At 42.5% G+C, this 7,500-nt stretch overlaps 1 protein-coding gene across 1 annotated transcript in view; it reads right to left on the bottom strand.

Annotated features, from left to right (window-relative positions):
• LOC143274710 (uncharacterized) overlaps positions 1 to 7,500 on the bottom strand; it is a 241,491-nt gene that overhangs the window by 232,509 nt on the left and 1,482 nt on the right. The window lies entirely within an intron of this gene.

Raw genomic sequence — 7,500 nt, 5'->3', positions numbered from 1 at the left:
GGATTTTTCTACAGAATTTTGCCAGTTTTTTTTGGTTTTTTTTACGTGCACTAAGTGCATGCTGCTCACGGGACCTCGCTTTACCGTCTCATCCAAATGACTAGCGCCCAGACCACCACTCAAGGTCTAGCGGAGGGAGAGAAAATATCGGCTTGGATTCTCTCGCTTCCTAGGCGGACGCGTTACCTCTAGGCCATCACTCCGCATACATATATATATATATATATATATATATCTATATATATATATATATATATATATGCATGAACTCCAGGCCTGACCAAACGCGTTGGGTTATGCTGCTGGTCAGGCACCTCAGTGCCTGGCGGATGTGTTGTAGCGTAAATAAAAATGGATTTGCCCGACCGCGGTGACGCCTCCTTGAAGAATTGAAACTGAAACTGAAAACTGGTAATTAATAATGGGAGTGGAAAAGATCCATGAATGGATGGATGCACGTCAACGACAGAGCTAGAAGGTAAGGACATGTGTGTGGGGGGCGGCGGGGGGTTGGCGGGAGGTGTGAGGGGAGTTGGGAGAGAAAGAAGGGGAAATGTGGAGTGAGGGGTGTGGGGGTGGGAGAGAGAGGGGTGGGTGGGAGAGAGGAGGAGGGGAGAGGGGAGAGAGAGGTGATGAGGCGATCTCTGAGGTGAAAGGACGTCAAACCAATTCTCCACGGTTCAGTTCCTTGATGAAGTGGATAGCGGTGAAACGCTTCAGACGTGAGTTTCAAAAGGGGTTGTAGCAAGATGAGGCGCGGCAGTCAGGTAGTAGTTGTGGAGTCGTGTGCAGAGTTCTGAAATGCTGCGGGGGAGATTTTATATTTCTTCTTTTTTTTAAATTTTGTTTATCTATTTATTTATTCATTTGTGTATTATTCGTTTGTTTCTTTCTTTAATTATTCTATTCATTCTTTTCGCTCAGTTTCTGTCTAGAAGGGAAAGAAAAATGTGATCACTTTCCCGTCTCTCTCTTTTGCTCGCTCTCTCTTTCTCTTACTCGCCGTATGTAATCTCTGTCTGTCTGTCTGTCTGTCTCTCTTCTCTCTCTCTTTCTCTCTCTCTTCTTCCATCTTCTCCTCTGTCTCTCCTTCTCTCTCTCTCTCTCTTTCTCTCTCTCCTATTCTCTCATTCTAATTCCTCTCTGTCTAACCCACACACGTATGATATACAAACGCTCTCTCTCTCTCTCTCTCTATTCTCTCTCTCTCTCTCTTCTCTGTCTTTCACACACACACACACACACACACACAATCACACACACCGAGAGAGAAAGAGAGAGAGAGAGGGAGAGAGAGAAACAGACATGGGAAAAATAAATAGAATAGGAAAGAGAGGGGGGAAGACAGAGGGAGAGAGAAAGAAATAGAGAGACAGGGAGAGAGCGAAATACAGAGACAGACAGACAGACAGAGACACACGGGCAGACAGAAAGGAAGACAGACAGACGGATACAGCTTACAAACAGGAACCACTTGCAGTGGTGGCATTCACATATGGAATGAATGAATGAATGAATGAATGAATAAGGTGTCCAGGATTCTCGTCGAGGACTTAGGAACTATATCTACACTCTTGGCAGAGTGGACAGGCCGATACGGAATAAACGTGGCTATGTCAGTGTTCCTTGTGCAATCTGTGAATCCTGGGTGGGGCATTCTGAGCAGCATGTGGTATTTGCCGTTGTGGTTGTTGCTGTTGTTGTTGTTGTGGTGGTGGTGGTGGTGGTGGTGGTGTGTGTGTGTGTGTGTGTGTGTGTGTGTGTGTGTGTGTGTGTGTGTGTGTGTGTGTGTGTGTGATGGGGCAAGGAAGGATAAGTGGGGAGGAGAAGAAGAAGGAGGAGTGAGGAGGCGAACTGATGTGATATGATTCATGTCTTTTGGGAGACAGTCAAGGGACTGAGAACTACAAAACAAACAACATCCATAACAACACAACAACTGACGTCAACAGCAACGACACCACTGCCAACAACAGAAAGAACAAGAACAACTTCAACAACAACAACAACAACAACGACAACATAGCAACAACAACAACTAGCTGCTACTACTACTACTGCTGTTGCTGCTGCTGCTACTACTACTACTGCTGCTGCTACTACTACTACTACTGCTGCTGCTGCTACTGCTACTATTACTGCTACCACTACAACGACTACAACAACAACAGTAACAACAATTACCACAAATACTACTATAACTACTACTACTGCTGCTGCTATTGCTACTACTACTACTGCTGCTACTGCTGCTGCTGCTGCTGCTACTACTACTACTACCACCACCACCACCACCACCACCAGTTCAACAACTACAACAATAACAGTTACTACTACTACTACTACTACTACTGCTACTGTTGCTGATGCTGTTGTTACTGCTGCTGCTGCTGGTACTACTACTACTACTATGGCTACTACTACTACTCAGCTGCTGCTGCTACTAATATTACTACTGCTGCTGCGGTTGCTGCTACCACTACCACTACTACTACTACTACCACCACTACTATAACTACTACTAATACTACTTCTACCACTGCTACTACTACTATTACTACTACTGCTGCTACTACTATTATTACTGCTGCTACTGCTACCGCTACCGCTACCATAGTTTTGTTTTAACCTAATAGATTTTCCTTTCTTTTCAACCAGCGCCGTCGACCTTAATCTGGCCACCCTCTTCCTCCCTGTTTTTCTTTCATTTTCGGTCCATGGTGGATCAGAGTTGTCTTTGCTTGGCGAGACTTCTCCTGCTGTGAGAGGCAGTAAAGGTCGCCATGCTTGGTTAGCGCTGGATGGTTTGGGTTGGCCAAGATCAATCACCCTCTGTCAAGATGGCTGTGTTTGGAAAACAGCTTGTGTCTTTGGGGTTCGGGAGGGGTGTGTGTGTATGTGTGGGGGGGGGGGGGGCGGGGGGGGGGGGTCTGTTGTGTTGTGTTGTGCTGTGTGTGTGTGTGTGTGTGTGTGTGAGTGGATCCATTAAAGCCTACTACTGCTACTACTGCCGCTGCTGCTGCTACTACTACTACCACCACTACTAATGATAATAACAATACTAATAATACAGTGATAATGATGACGATGATGATGATGGTGAGAAGAAGAAGTGTAATAATCATGATAATCATAAATTCCACAAACAGCAGCAAAAAAAAAAAACAACCCACCCTTTCTAACACTTGACGACCTTAGTTTGAAGACACAAAAGTTCACAACATTTGTACACGTCCACATCGGATTTTGTTTGTGGCTCGGACTCGGAATAAATATAATCAACTCGCAAGTCAGTGGAGCAAAATACCCACCAAATGTAGATTTGTTGTTTGTCAGTGTGTAGCATGATTTTCCAAAGTTAAATTTCAATTCACAAGGCAACTAAAGGTAACAGGAAAATTGGTGTAAACACGTATCAAACATTAAAGAACCTAAAAAAGCGTCCATCAATAGATACACACACACACACACACACACACACACACACACACACACACACACTTACACACACACACACACACACACATATATATATATATATACTTTTGAAGCATTGGTTTTGTATGTTTGATTACAATCGTGTTATTTTGTGCTGCGTATTGCTTTCAATGGAAGAATATTGAGAAAAGAAGGGAGGAGAAGAGAAAATGTGGAAAACAGGAAGATGGAAGACCCATTTGAATAAACAAAAAATAATAATAAATAAATAAATTGTAAAAAAAAAAAAAAAAAGTGTGGGAAATGGGAGGTTGGAGGACCCACACACACAAAAAAAATGGAAAGAAAAAGAGAAAGAAGACAAAGAGAAAGAGAAGGAAGAGAAGCAAAGAGAGAAAGACAGAGAGAGAGAGAGAGAGAGAGAGAGAGAGAGACGAAAAGACAATGACAAAGAACGAATTACAAACGACAGAATAGAAGAAAAAGCGTACAGGAGACATAAAAGAAAAAAAAAAAACAACACGAGGGAAACAGGGAGGAAAAGAAGAGGAAAGAATCCGGAAGAAAAAGAAAAGAAATAGAAAAGAAAGAAACAAACAGATATATCAAAACATTAAAAAGAAAGAGGGATGGGGAAATGCAAAAATAAATAAAAAAAATAAATAAATAAAAATATTAAATAAATAAAGATAAAAAAGAAAAAAAAAGTCGGTTATCATGCCAGGGGTAATACAGCAAGTGATGTTGATGATTAATTGAATGGTTATCATCTGCAACCGTAACACCACCTCCTCCTCCCTCCCTCCTTTTCCCCGTCATATCAATGTCTCTGTCTGTCTGTCTGTCCGTCTGTCTGTCTGTCTCTGTCTGTCTGTCTGTCTGTATTCCGCTGTCTCCGTCTGCCTGCCTGTCTCTGTGTGTCTGTATGTCTGCGTGTCTGTCTGTCTCACCTTTTTGTCTGTCTGCCTGTCTGTCTCTGTCTACCTGTCTGTCTGTGTATCTCTGTGTGTGTGTGTGTATGTGTGTGTGTGTGTGTGCGCGCGCGTGCGTGCGTGTGAAAATGAGTAGATGCCTGACCTTCACATAACCCCCAACGCACTGGTCATGACATTGACAGCCTACCCATGGAGGTGAATGTGAAAAATTAACCGAAAATGAAAAGAAATAAACAGACACATAAATACGTCAAAACAGTCATAATTCATCAAGCAAAAGAAAGACACACAGTCAACAAAAGCGAAGGAACAGACAGACAAACAGGCAGACAAACAAACAGACAGAGACAGACAAGAGGCAAAGAAAAATAAAAGCGCAGGTGAAATATCACAGTAGGAAAATGCACAACCTTCCCCCCCCCCACCCCCTCTAACACACACACACACACACACACACACACACACACACACACACACACTCACTCACTCACTCACACAGACACACATACACTCACACACACACACACACAAACAGTTCTGAGTTCTGAGTTCTTCACACACACACACACACACACACACACACACACACACACACACACACACACACACACACACACACACACACCTGCGGGTTATAAGAGGTAAGTAAAGCCCCCACAGATCCTCAACATAGAAATAAACAATGAATAATAAAAACCGACTCTCCATAACCTTTCAATGTTTTTCCCTTTCTCCACGGGACGTGACAATGATCTTCCTTTTAGTGAGATCTCGCACTGTACGCTTCACGGCTTCTTTTTATTATTAACTCACTCAGTACGGCCAGTCCTCTCTTCTCCTCTACACAGACCTCTCGGATGTCCAGTGGGTGTCGGAATGACCCAACCTTTAGCTTCCGTCGTCAGAATTGTGGTATTCTTTGTCAACATTTGCCTCTTCAGTATAAGAGCCTTCGGCTTGCAATATTTTGATGATGGTAATTGGGGTGAAACGCTGTTAACGTCGTCCCTTTCGCCGTTCGTATGGAGAGAGTTAACGTCGTCTCTTTCGCCGTTCGTATGGAGAGAGTTAATTGGAAGCCTTTTACCTATTGTGGATACAGTTGACTGGGTTTTCTGTCTACCATCCTCCGCCTGCGTGCCCCCCCCTCCCCCCCCACCCGCTTCCCTCTTCTCCCCCCCCCCACACACCACAGCCGCCCCTCCCACGTATCCCCGCACCCTCACCCACCCTCATCCTATACCAACTCTATACTCACCCACCTTTTTCTCAGCCCTCTTTACTAAAAAACAAAAACAAAAAACAACAACAACAACAACCTTGCTTTGGTTGATGTGTTGTATTGTATTCGTTGTATTGTATTGTGTTGTATTGTTCTGATATTGTATTGTATTGATTGCATTGCATTGTGTTGTATTGTATTGTATTCAGCGTATTGTATTCTATTGTGTTGTGTTGTGTATGGTGTTGTATTGTATTGTTCAAAATGTAGTGTGTTGCTTTGCATTGCATTGCATTGCATTGTATTGTATTGTATTGTATTGTATTGTATTGTAATATATGTGTCTGGGCGCGCGCGCCCGCGTGTATGTGGGTGTGGGTGTGAGTGGGTGTGAGTGTGTGTGCGTCAGTGTGTGCGAGTGTGTGCGCGCGCACGCATATGTGTGTGTGTGTGTGTTTATGAAATGTGTGTTTTATGGAATGTATTTCATTTTAATCTAAGCATTATTTACTTGATATTTTTATTGTTTGGTGGATCATGCTTTTTTATTATTATTATTATTCGTTCTGTGAACGCATTGGAGTTGACCTGTTGTAATGTTTTTATGTTATGTTTATATCTGGCTCGATGACGTCAGGCGCTTTGAGCAGCATTAGTACTGGAAAAGTTATGAATTATTATTGTCATTATCATCATTATCATACTTATATATATATATATATATATATATATATATGTGTGTGTGTGTGTGTGTGTGAGTGTGTGTGTGTGTGTGTGTGTGCGTGCGTGCGTGCGTGCCGTGTGATTGTGTGTAATTGTGTGCCGTGTGTGTGTGTGTGCCTACGTACTTATGTGCATGCACTCAAAGCCTCATTTAGCGCGTTGGGATACAAGCTGTTGGTCAGGCATCTGCATAGCAGATGTGACGTACCATCAGTAAATGGATTTATCCAGACACACTCACACCTCTTTGAGAAGTGTGAAATTGAAAACTGGTGTAGTGTATATTCATGGATTAGTCCCGAACACGCTTTTTGGCACCTCCTTGAAACTGGAAACTGAAAGTGAAAATTATGGATGGATCCAAAATGATTATCTATCAAAACAAATATGAAGACACAAATTTTTTTTTTATATACTTATGGAGAGAAGGGAGGGGAGTGTGTAGAATTCATTCTTTTAAACTGGTTCCCGGCTCAAATATTCCTTCCCTCTCCCGGCGCTGAACGTTATCAACATATCTGGGAAAACAAATTTAATTTCGCCCGCATATTGAAAGTAAACAGGAATTATTTGACTGTAAAATTTTTGTTTATGTGTTTGTTTTATGTATGTGTGTGTGTGCATGTGTGTGGGTGTGTGCCGTACTGATGTGTGTGTGTGTGTGTGTGTGTGTGTGTGTGTGTGTGTGTGTGTGTGTGTGTGTGTGTGTGTGTGTGTGTGTGTGTGTGTGTGTGTGTGTGTGTGTGTGCGTTTGCGTTTTTGTGTTTCAACGCAGCCTAATATTTTCTCTTGGAAACTAGATCAGGTGCTTTGTAGGAGGAAGAAGAAGAAGAAAAGAAAAAAAAGCACGAAATAACACACGTAATTAAAACTGAAAAAAAAAACCCAACAACTTGAAAACACTTGGACAGGTTCAGAGTCTTATTTTGTCAGTTACACACACACACACACACACACACACACACACACACACACACACACACACACACACACGAGACGGCCGGAGCCGCGATTTTTTTATTTTTTTATTTTTCAACTGACTTAGGAAACTCGAAACATGTTTTCTTTTGGCTTTAAGTGGCTAAAGGTACACCTCGCGAGTGGTTTAATCATGTGCTGTTATTTTCTTCACTAAGCGTGAAAAAAGCTCATCATCATCATCATCATCATCATCATCATCAC

The sequence above is a fragment of the Babylonia areolata genome, chromosome 29 (genome assembly GCF_041734735.1).
Source record: "Babylonia areolata isolate BAREFJ2019XMU chromosome 29, ASM4173473v1, whole genome shotgun sequence".
Classification (NCBI taxonomy): Eukaryota; Metazoa; Mollusca; class Gastropoda; order Neogastropoda; family Buccinidae; genus Babylonia; species Babylonia areolata.
Note: the sequence above shows the minus strand (reverse complement) of the source record. Positions and strands in the feature narration are given on the sequence as shown.